This window comes from Quercus lobata, chromosome 12 (assembly GCF_001633185.2).
Source record: "Quercus lobata isolate SW786 chromosome 12, ValleyOak3.0 Primary Assembly, whole genome shotgun sequence".
Taxonomy (NCBI): Eukaryota; Viridiplantae; Streptophyta; class Magnoliopsida; order Fagales; family Fagaceae; genus Quercus; species Quercus lobata.
This window is the reverse complement of record NC_044915.1, coordinates 29737125-29748789: the sequence shown is the minus strand read 5'-3', so window position 1 is coordinate 29748789 and position 11665 is coordinate 29737125.

The following is an 11665-nucleotide window of genomic DNA, read 5'->3' as shown; positions in this document are numbered from 1 at the left end:
TGAATGACCATTAAAAATTTAATTGAAATGCATTATTAATAAATTAGTATGTTGTGTTTTTCCATATATATATATATATATATATATATATTAGGGAAAAGATAGAATATTTTATTAATACTAAATAGATAGTAATTTTATTTTTAATATTAATTTTGTATATTTATTATTTTTGAGTGGTCAAAATTTTTATTTTGTGTTTTGGTCCCTTAAGTATAAGATCTTGGTTTCGTACCTTGTAATGCCTTATGTTAGATGGTAATTATCGAAATTTTTTTATAGTGTATAAGTGTCTAGAATATCGTATAGCTTTCTTTTCTTTCTTTTTTTTTTTTTTTTTTTTTTTTTTTTTTTTTTGGGAATTAATCAGAATATCGTAAAGTTGAAAGGAAATTAATAAAAAAAAATCACAAGAGTTCTGGTTGGCTGCTATCATTTATATATGCCATTAATAATAGGCTTCTATGATTTAAGGCTCTCATGCATATTTATACATTTCCATATATAGCTTTCCAAGCACCCACTAAAAAATAAAGCATTTTCTATATGGAACTAGAACACTATAATAGACGTGACCGTTCTCTAAGAAGCCTTCATGTATGGTAATAAACGTTTGCTATATTTTGTAAAATTAATTATTGAGAAAAGAAGACAAAATAATGCTACCCTAGTTGTACTCAAATTTTATTTTTATAGAAAAGATTAAGAATTATGTTTGGGAGGCAAAATTAATTTTGGAGTAATGCTATGTCCATAAAATTTTTTACAATTAATCTTATGCAAAAAGCTGTTATTGGTGGGTAAAAAAATAATATCAGTATTTAGCTCAAATTAGAATCAGTAACAGTTTACCACCTTAGATTTGTTGTAAAATTATTGTGAAAATGTTGTAAATGCAACATTATTCTTATTTTTGTTAAACCCAACTTTTTGTAATTCTCAAGTCAGGATGTTCAGGGCTTGTTTGGTAAACAAGTTTAAACTACTGTTTTCAATTTTTAAACAACATTACACACATTTTCAGACACATTTTCACACACTTTTTTACCTACACGTATTTCAAAAAATTACAAACAACATTACTCAAACTCACTACAAGAAACTTGATTTGTATAGACAAGCCATTAAAGATGAAGGATTGGATAACATTCTCCATCCTTGCTTTGCTAGCATGGCAAGGTTAAAGGCTTGAATATCTCTAAAGCCCATACCTCCTTCAAGCTTTGATTTGCTAAATGGTGATGTGCTAAACACCAATATTGGTAGCCACCCCTTCTATGCTTGGAAGAGTATCCATAAGAGCTTGGAAGTGATAAAGCAAGGCACTAGATGGAGAGTGGGAAATGGGAAAACGATTCATATATGGGATGATAAATGGCTACCAACCCCAACCACTTACAAGGTTATCTCCCCACAAAATGACTTTGGCAATTTCCCAATGGTTTCGGCTTTGATTGACCATGACACAAAGGGATGGAGACGAGACAAGTTAGAAAGAATTTTCTTGCCTTTCGAAGTTGAGACAATCTTAAACATACCATTCAACTATCATGCTCAGGAGGATCAATTAATTTGGGTGGGAAATAAAAATGGAACTTTTACAGTGAAAAGTGCATACTATGTGGCTAGAAAAATACTTGAAGGAAATAGCAGGAGAGAATCATCTGTTGGAGACGTGAGAGCTCCATTATGGAAAATGATGTGGCACTTAAATATACCAGCAAAAGTAAGAATTTTTGCCTGGAGGCTATGTATGAATGCAATCCCCACAATGCTAAATTTAAATAAAAGAGGAGTCCAAGTAGATCCTATCTGCCCATTGTGTAAAGATGATATAGAATCTGTTGAGCATGCCATTTTTAAATGTGATATAGCTGGTTGTGTGTGGAAGATGTGGGTGGACTGCCCCATCAGCTTGATGGCTATCAATAGGGATGCTTCAGATATGGCTATTGAAATTCTGCACCAAGGAACCCAAAGGGATCTAGAGAAGTTTTTTGGTGTGGCTTGGAGGATTTGGCTAAATAGGAACCAGGTAATTTATGAGGAAAATGGAGAACCAGCAGCTCATATTTGGGGGTCTGCAATTCGTATGACTGAAGACTACAAAGATGTAAATGACTTGAAAGCAAAGCACAAAGTGATCAAGAAGCAACATTGGGAACCTCCACCTGTGGGTTTCTACACTATAAATGTGGATGGAGCCATTCCTTCGACTAATGGTCAATCCGGGGTGGGGTTGTTAATTAGAGATTGGAACAGAAGAGTGATAGCAGCTGTGTCTATGCCCCTTCCAGGAAGATACTCTGTTGAGGAAACTGAAGCAATAGCAGTCGAACAAGGCTTAGTTTTGGCAAAAGAACTAGACCTGGAGAAAATCATTGTTGAAGGTGACTCCCTCCTAACCATCCAAGCTGTTGAAACCATGGATAGGGGGGTGGCTAGCCACATTATTAAAGGTATTATGCAGGTTTGTAGCAACTCTCAAAAGGCAAAAGTCAGACACATTGACAAGAACAGCAACAAAATAGCCCATGAACTTGCCAAACATGCCAAAAAATCTGGAGAAAAAGTTGTCTGGAGGAGTGAGATCCCAGGTTTTTTGTTTGATCTGCTTAAATTAGAGGGATCAATCTAGGCTGGGTTCTTTGTTTTGGTCTATGTTGTTACTGTTCTGCTTGTTGTTGGTGTGTTTTGTTTGCTCTTTGTATTTGGTTTCTCCCTGTTAATGAGAATTCAGTCTCTTTTCAAAAAAAAAAAAAATACAAGAAACTTGATTTGTTTCGACCCACATTTTTCAAGGGTTCACAAAACGCCGTGGAAATAAATACTAATTAATGTGCCCGGCCTGATTTAAAGCAACCTTATTTCGTGGGTCACAAATTTTTAGAAGAATCCTTTAAATAAACTACTCCATCAAACTGATATTTCAAAGAAAAGCGGGCAGTTTTTGTTCTCCCACGTGTGCTGGCTTCAAATATCCACCTTTTTTCAACGCAACTCTCACCCAACCCTTAAAATAGATATCTAAAATATTTTCATCCCTTGAGATAGATAGAGAGGTATAAACACACATTTTCGTTCTCTCTCTCACACTGTAGTCATTTTCCATTTTCGTTTAGAAAACTCTCTCAGAAACTCAAATATCGGAAAACTCACTCTCTCACAAACTTCCATTGCAAGTACTTTGAATATCGGAATCTGAATCAGCTTCCACAACAAGCTTTTCTCTCTCTCAATCACTCAGAGACTTATATCCGATTCTACTAGGTACGATCTTCTACGACTTTTCATTTCATTGCATTTCTATAGATTTACTCGGAGAAATTGTTTGCAATGAATAGGCTTTGTTTGAGTTTTTATTTATCTTAAAAGTTATATTTATTTCAATTGCTTTGAAATTCTAGCTCAATTCGTTAGCTTTATGGTGGAATTTGAGCTCGATTAATCAAAAACTGGATTAGTTCTGTAATTTTTTTCCCCTTCTGCTCTGTAAGTTAACACATAAGAGCATTTCCTGTGGATTTTATTTCTCACTTTAATTGAACAAGTAATGAAGTTCTTCTCCTCCAAGTTTGTTTCATGTAAGCTTCAATTTTTTTTAATTGAGTTATATTGAGCTTGAGGTTTCTTTTTTGGTGATAATTATATACTGTTCTAGTGAGTTAAATGATTTTATTTTCAGGACACCTACACAAACTGAAAAAAGACAAATTATCAATTTGTTTCTGCATATAAATTGTAGTGGCAAGTTCTACCTTCAGAACATTATGTTGTTCAACCATACTGTTAATTGACTTCTCAATTACTTTTACAAGTGATTGATATCATTGATTCTACTACCAATCTTTAGAAAAAATACCACAACTGAGTGAGATATTCTTAGTGAAATTATTATGTCACACCTTCACGATCAACTAGAAAAAACAAGGCGCAGAACTTCATGATTAAATTTATGCAATTTGCTCACTGAATTTATCATTCTAAGAAGATATTTACTTCTTATGTCATAAGATTATGATTTATGCTGCATTTCTTTCAGAATTAGAGACATAAACGAGCTGCTTATAGTGTTCATGTGTACTTCACAGAATCATTCATTGTTGAATTGAAGAGATTGGATATGTGTTTTTGACAGTCTTTTGCATTCTAAGATGTGAAAGAGAAAGAGATTTTTAGTGGAATGGGTGTCTCTGGTATAGGATGCCATGATTACTATGCTTGTTTTAAGATCTATGTTGTGGCCCTTTATTAGTTTATATAGGTGTAAGCTTATTTATTGGATGATTTGGTATCTCACTAGTTTTGGTTACACTGAAGTTTGTTCCTGCTTTTAGGTTATTCTTCATGTGTTTCTTTTCGTGTTCCTTACATGTTTCAATTTCATAATCTGTATCATTTTCCCTTTTTAAGAAATCTAGGGCACCTATAATGGCTGAAATGTTCAATTGCACTAACTAATAACTTCTTGCTTTGGAGATGATGATGAAGAATAAAATGTATCAAAACTTTAACTCTTGGACAGATTTGGTCTTCGTACAAAGTGTGGTTGTTGATATCTTTTCTCTTAAACAATAATTGACATATCGGCTATTTGTATGCAGTCCCTAATCTATTAAGTAATCTCAATATTGAAACTGATACACATCATAGGTGTTAATTTGTAGTTTTGAGTTTAGAGCTTTTTTCACAATATATGAGGTCATTGATATCACTTTTGCTATACATCAATATCATAGCATATTATCTCAACAATTGTGAATTTGTGTGTGTGTGTGTGTGTGTGTGTGTGTGTGTGGTTTTATTTTTTTTTTTTAAAATAAAATCTTATTTTGAGGGTCAAGATACCCCTTAAATAATCTTATTTATTAAGGGTTGTAAATGTAAATCTTTTAAACCTTGGTAAAAGGTTATTTAAGGGTCTCTTGACCCTCAAAATAAGATTAGAGCATTTGTTTTGAGGGCCACGAAGGCCTTCAAAATTTCCATTTCAACGGTATAAGTTTCGAAGGTTATCAAGGGTTAATTGGACTCTTAAAATAATTTTTCTCAAGGTTTTTTAATACTTTTTTCAAGGGTTTTGACCCTTGAAAAAAGTCAGATTTGATGTAGTGATTTCTCTACCAAACAGGCCCTCAATATTTTTATTAAGACGATCACAATAGGTTAATTTAATATATAAATTATTTTTTGGCAAATGTATATATGCCATTTTTTGCAAGTCAGGTGGTCCTTGCATGTAGAGCCACCAGTGGGTGTAACAAATGTCCTACTTTTGTAACAATTAAGGGACTAGAGAAAGTTGTGATCGGGAAGGAGAAACCCCTTTCACAAGCAGGAAGGGAGTTTTTGATCAAAGCCGTCGCTCATCTTTCCCAACTTATGGCATGAGATTTATTTTTTGTTTTTACTAGAAAGCTTTTAGGCACCACACAAGGATGACGAGCAGCTTTTGGTGGGGGCTAATGATTTGAGGAGAAGAAACTTCACTAGTTAAATTAGACCAAATTGTGCATAGATTACAGGGGGATATGAGATTTTGTGATTTCATTGTTTCAACCTGGCAATGCTAGCAAAGCAGGGATGACCACTACTAAAAAAAGCAGTCAAATTCTACTCTTTTAGATTCTCATATTCCTCGAAATGGTAATTTTATTTGATGAGAGAGAAACTCCCTCATTTTACTGTTAGACTCTCTCCTTCTCTCTTTTCTTTTCTCCCCTACTCCTCTCTTTACTTTTTTTTATTGTATCCTCAAAACCCATTGCTCGACCTTTTGACAGCCGAAGCTCTAATCTTGTGTGCGCTGGATCAATGTGCGTGATGCACCCAACAATTTTTCCAAAAAGTGCGTCAGTTTCCATTTAACACGCATGTATTCCATGTGGTGTGGTCTGAGAATCTCTGCTCTATTTGCATGTCAAAAGAGAATGAAAGCCCTTTGAAATCTACAAATGCATAAATCATTCATAAAGAAATCCCAGCAATAGGACTGCAAATACCCAAACCTATCATCCACAAAATCAAATCAACCTTCTCTTGCTTATCGGAAAAAAAAGAAAAAAAAAAAAAAAAAGAAAGTAAATCAAATTGCTAAACAGTTGGAGTTGGCAAGCCAATTTTCCAGGAAAGAAAGAAGCAAAAGGAAAAACTAAGAAAATTAAATAAATAAAAGAAAAAAAACTGTCGAACCAAGAAAAAAAAAATGGTCCTTTGGCAAACGTGTGCAAACCCAAACCCAGAAAAATTACTATTGAAGCTGTCATCCAAACTTAGAAAAAATAAACCATAATTGTTTGCTAAAAAAAACAGGAACACACTCTCATTACACTTCTAAAAAAATAATGAATCCTTTGCAAAAAAAAAAAAAGGGGGGGGGGGGGGGGGGGGAAGAGAGATCGTGAGAGAGATGAAGAAATCTGGGTTTGTGTTTTTCTAATCGGCGATGTTGGATTTTCTTTGATGAAGAAATCTGGGTTTGATGTTTGGGTTTGTGATTTTCTTTGAGAGAGAAAGTTGAGATGAGAAGTAAGAGCACTCACAGCAATGGTGCTAAAAAGCCATATTGGTATATTTTAGCTCCTCACACACACAAAACTTGCTCCAACAGTGGAGCTATACTTATTTTTTTTAGATGACTTGCTACAGTGCACATCTATAGATAGATGTGCACTATAGCTTAGAGCTAAAAAAAAATTAATTTTTTATTCCTACCCACATTAAAATATTACCTTTCTCTCTCTCAACTCTGATCTCTCTCAACTCTCACCTCTCTCTCTCTCAACTCTCTCAACTCTCTCTCAACTTCCTCTCACCGCTGCCAGCCCACCCCACGCTGCCGACCCACGCCACCGACTCACGCCGCAGACCCCGCCGTCGATCCACGCGGCCAACCCATCTCGCCCTTACTTGGTTGTGTGTTGTTTTATTTATTTATTTATTTTTATCTGCTGTGGGCTGTGGTGTGGTGGTGGTTGTGGTTGTGTGGGTAGATCGGCATCGGTGGGTGGCTGGGTTCGTCGGCATCAATGCTTGCTCGTCGATCAGTGTTGCTTCACCAGACACATGTCGCCGATCAAAGTGCTTGCTTGCCGATCGGGTCGGTTTCTGGAGATTTTTTATTTTGTTTGGTCTGGGTTAAGGAAAAAAATTGGAGATTTGGTTTTTTTTTTTTTTTTTTTTTTTTTTTTTTTTTTTTTTTTGCTGTTTTTGCTTGCTGTGGACTGGTGGTGGTGGTGGTGTTGGTGGTGGTTGTGGGTGTGGTTGATGGTAGAGGTGGTTGTGGCCGGTGCTGTGTATGTTTTTTTGGTAGTGGGATATATTATTTTATTGTAGTGGTTATATTATTTTATTGTGATGTCTATATTATTTTATTGTGTTGAAAGCTAAAATAGATCTACTGCTGCAACATGTATGTAGGTAAAATCTTGATTCTTTTCTTTTCACCAAGAACACAAGGTATTGCTTTTGTATCCAATCTTCCTTTCCTTAGTTCTACACTTTGGATTTGGGGTTTAAGGGTGTGGATGTAGCTTTTTATCTATCATCCACACCCCTAACCTTCTAAATCTTTCACTAGCATTTATCTTGCTATTTTTTCTTGAATAACATGATTTATGGCTTTCTTCAGCATGTTTCTTGCTTTATGTGTGTTTTTAGCTTAGATTTCTTGGTTGTTATGTTTTATGCCATGTTTTGTGCTTAGATCTATGTTTCTACATGCTTATATGTTTAGATCTACATGCTTAGGGTTTTTATGCCATGTTTCCTTTGTTTTGTTCCTCTCTTTGCTTTGCGTTGATGTTAGGGTTATGTGCTCACATGCTTAATATCATGTCTATGGTTATGCTTGGCTCGAATCTATGTGTTCATGTGCTTTTTGCCATGTTTTATGCTTAGATCTGCATCCATACATGCTTATATGCTTGGATCCATGTTCTTCCATGTCTATGTGCTAGCTTTCACATGTTCGCACACGTTGCCATGCCTATGTCTAGATCTATTTTTTTCACATGCTTGCGTGCTCGGATCTATGTTTTCATATATTTTTATGTCTAGATCTATGTTTTCACATGCTTATGTGCTTGGATCTATACTCCACTTGCTTTACGCTATCTTCCAGGTGCTTGTGTGCTCCATGCCATATTTGTGTGCCTAGACCTAGGCTCTGTTTGTCATGCCATGTGCTATTGTAGCCCTTTCATCGCTTTATCTTTCTTTCTTGTGTTTTGGCTTATTGGTTAGGACCGATCTAGACCTTGTGGTCTTTGTCATCGTCCATACACCTTGGCCCATATCGAAGGGTTTGGATCACCCATTTTTATGTCTATGCTTGCTTGCTTCTTTGCTTTATCTTCTGTGCTAGCCTGTCTAGTTCTAGGCTTTGCCATGTTTAACGCCCTCAACGGGTTTGTGTTTGTGTGGTTATATCTGACGCCCATGAGGTCTTGTTTGGGTGTAACCACTTGGGATGCGTCTCCAGATGCCGGGTCGCTCCATGCGATGATGTGCTTACCATGCTTGTTTGTGCCACCCGTTGGCTTTCTATGCATCTTTGTACGCTTGCTTACATGTCCATGCATGAGTCTTGCTTGCTAGTGTGTTGCCCATGCTTCAGCACAATGAAGCTATAGACACCCAATCCAAACCTACATTTGTCCCTTGCTGACACCACCTTTGTTTGTTTCCTTGTTTCTTTTTTTCCTACTTGTTTGTTTGCTAGCTTTCTTGCCTTTGTCACATGCTATGCTTGCCATATCTATTTAGCTTATTCACTTTGTCAGCTCTTGCTACTATCTACGCATTTTCCTTTCATTGCTTGTCTGCTAGTTTTCTTGTCTTTGCCTTTGCATGTATACACATGGACCGAGGACACATGAAGCCAGGGCGCAATCTCCTAGGCTCAAGAAAAAAGGGCAATGATGCAAGCATGTGGCCGAGCCAAGCAGCTGTAGTCAGTAGGTTTAGGGTTTAGCTTTTTACCCTTTACTTATGTACTCTTTTAAACCCCTTCCTTCCTCTTCCCTTTCTCTCTTAGATGGTTTGTATTAGGTATATCATGCCGTGTACCATTCATCCTCATCTCTAGAGTATGGCGACCCCTATTTACTTTCTTGCACCTATATTTTGGGCCATGTTCTAGGGATGTAGGCATTTACTTTCTTGCTCTGTGTGTTAGCATTGTGCATGATGTATGTATATATATACCTGTTCGCCCTTTCCGGTGTGATTGTCATAGTCCGTGTCACCTAAGGCTAGTGATGCCTAATTTCCGCCTCGAAAGTAAGGTGACTTGTTGCTAGATCATCGCCGTTGAAATCTGGCACATTGCTCGAAAACCTTAGGAAAGCATAGATTGGGACCATACCCATTCAAAAGTCAAATCTCAAAGCCCCTATGCATGCAAAGCCTCGGAAGCCAATGCCAAAATCATGTTTTTACTGGCAATCTTCAAAAATTAAGATTTTATCAAAACAAAGGACTATCCTTGGACAGGTGTTGTAGGGTGCCTAACACCTTCCCCACACATAACCAAACTTCCGGACCTAAGAATCAAAATTTTTTGCCATCCAAATTAAATTAGAAAAAATGCCATTTTTCTTAATCTAGGATCGGTAATAAAATCAACTAGAAACAGGTGACCAACCACACCTTAGAAAAACCCAATGATTGGTGGCGACTCCACTTACCTTTGGTAATCCCTTAAAAATTTGGCCTAGATTCCTGCCATAAAGCCAAAGGTAGACCTACCTTCCTCCACCGAGAGAGATAGCACCTGAAGCTCCACGCGAACACACACACATCATCACCATTTCGACAAAGGCCTCCAATGCGGCCCCGCGTGTGCAGGAGTTGTCGCCACGGCAGGTGGTCGAATGAAGGCATGATAGTGGCAGTTTTTAGCTCAGTCCGATCGAGGCCGGGCGTCGATAGACTAGCGACTCCACTGGGAATCGATGAGAGTTTAGCCTTTAGAGCTTTTGATAAAACCATAATCTTTGGACATTGGCTTTCAAAAACACCAAAATTGGCATTGGCCTTCGGGGCCTTCCTTTTGAAAAAGGCTTCTGCTATATCCTAGTAGACTATTTTCAAAAGAGCAACAAATCTTTTTCCAAAAAAAAATCCATTTTCAAAAGGGAGGCTTTAAGATATTTTCACATGGGGCTTTTATCGCTTTCCTCACATGCTTTACAGCTTTCCTCACATGCTTTATCGCTTTCCTCACATGCAAACATAGGGTAGCAAAATTTAATTTCTGCTAAACCTATATCTGCTTTCCATATATATTTGCTATGCTTTGAAAAAGTCTTTCCCCTTCATTAAGGATTGCATGACATATACACCCTTTTTGAGTTGAACCTGGGCTCTGCATTGCTGGCGTAGTCATATCTCTTTGGGGATTTCATCACCACATCTATAGATGCCCAGACAGACACATCGGCAGTGTTACCCATAGTTAGATTCGGGGCTGATGTTGTAGGCACTTCTGGGTCCATGGCTGGACTGGAGTAGCTGAAAAGGCCCCCTCGATCCTTCCTACCCCATAACTTCCATAAAGGGAGGGGTATGGCGATTGAGTACCCTAGGACAGGAACCACCTACCAGTTAAGCCTTTACATATAGTTGGCCCAGTTATGTCAATCCCGTGAGGACTAGATCAATCTTAAAGCCCATCAGGACTAGGTGAAACCTAAAGAGTGAACATCCAAGCCTAGGTAAGGATACCCTTATAGTGCTAGAGGTCAGGGGAAAGTGTCTTGTAACAGGTATGCCCTTTTTTCTTGCGCTAAAGAAATTGTGCTCTACTCCAGGTTCTTTTTATCCTGCTTACACAGCATCCATAATTAAACACCTAAGAAAAGCAACCCCATTACTTGTACATGATAGATCACACCCTATCCCTAAGGGTTCACAACCCTACAAGGGTACTCATGCATACACTAATTGGTTTTGCCACCTAATTATGCAAATATAAAATTTGTGGCAAGTAATCGAACTCCATTCAAAGGAGAGGTGCTGTCGGAAAACTGTTAATAATCCCAAAATGTCACGAGTCCAAGTTTTCTCACAAAGAAAAGATCCAAAATAAGATTGTTAGGAGGCCAAGCTCCCTCAAGAGATACAAAGGTCTGAGAGATCCATGCTATCCAAATTACCAAGGACAATTTTGATTGCTACATTGTTCTCTTTCTATTTTTCTGATCCCCTTCCAGGAAGAGTCTTTCACCCTTATATATCCTCCTTTGGACAATCTTCACCATACACCTGTTGATCATCCCAGCCCTTACTTGAGTATCTGTCCCATCAGACACCCCTTCTGGTTTTCTGTGAGTTGTTGTAGCAAAAGTAGTACTGTTTAGAGGTCTTCTCCACATAAATGCGGCCAGAAAAGTAGCTACAGTGCATTTAATGCGGTGGTGGCAGTTTTCCCTTAGATATTTTTAGGTTTTCTTCCTTCTCGTATGTTCATAATGCATGTCTCTATCATTGGAGTTTCTTAGAGGACTATGCTAACTGATGGAGTACATATTGTGAACTATGAACAAATATGAACAACCTTTCACTTGTTCCCCACCTTTGTGACTTTAAGTGGGAACAATTAACAACTATTTGCTCCTCCTCGAATCTATTAATGTCCTCGGACAAGGTCCAAGGCCCAATA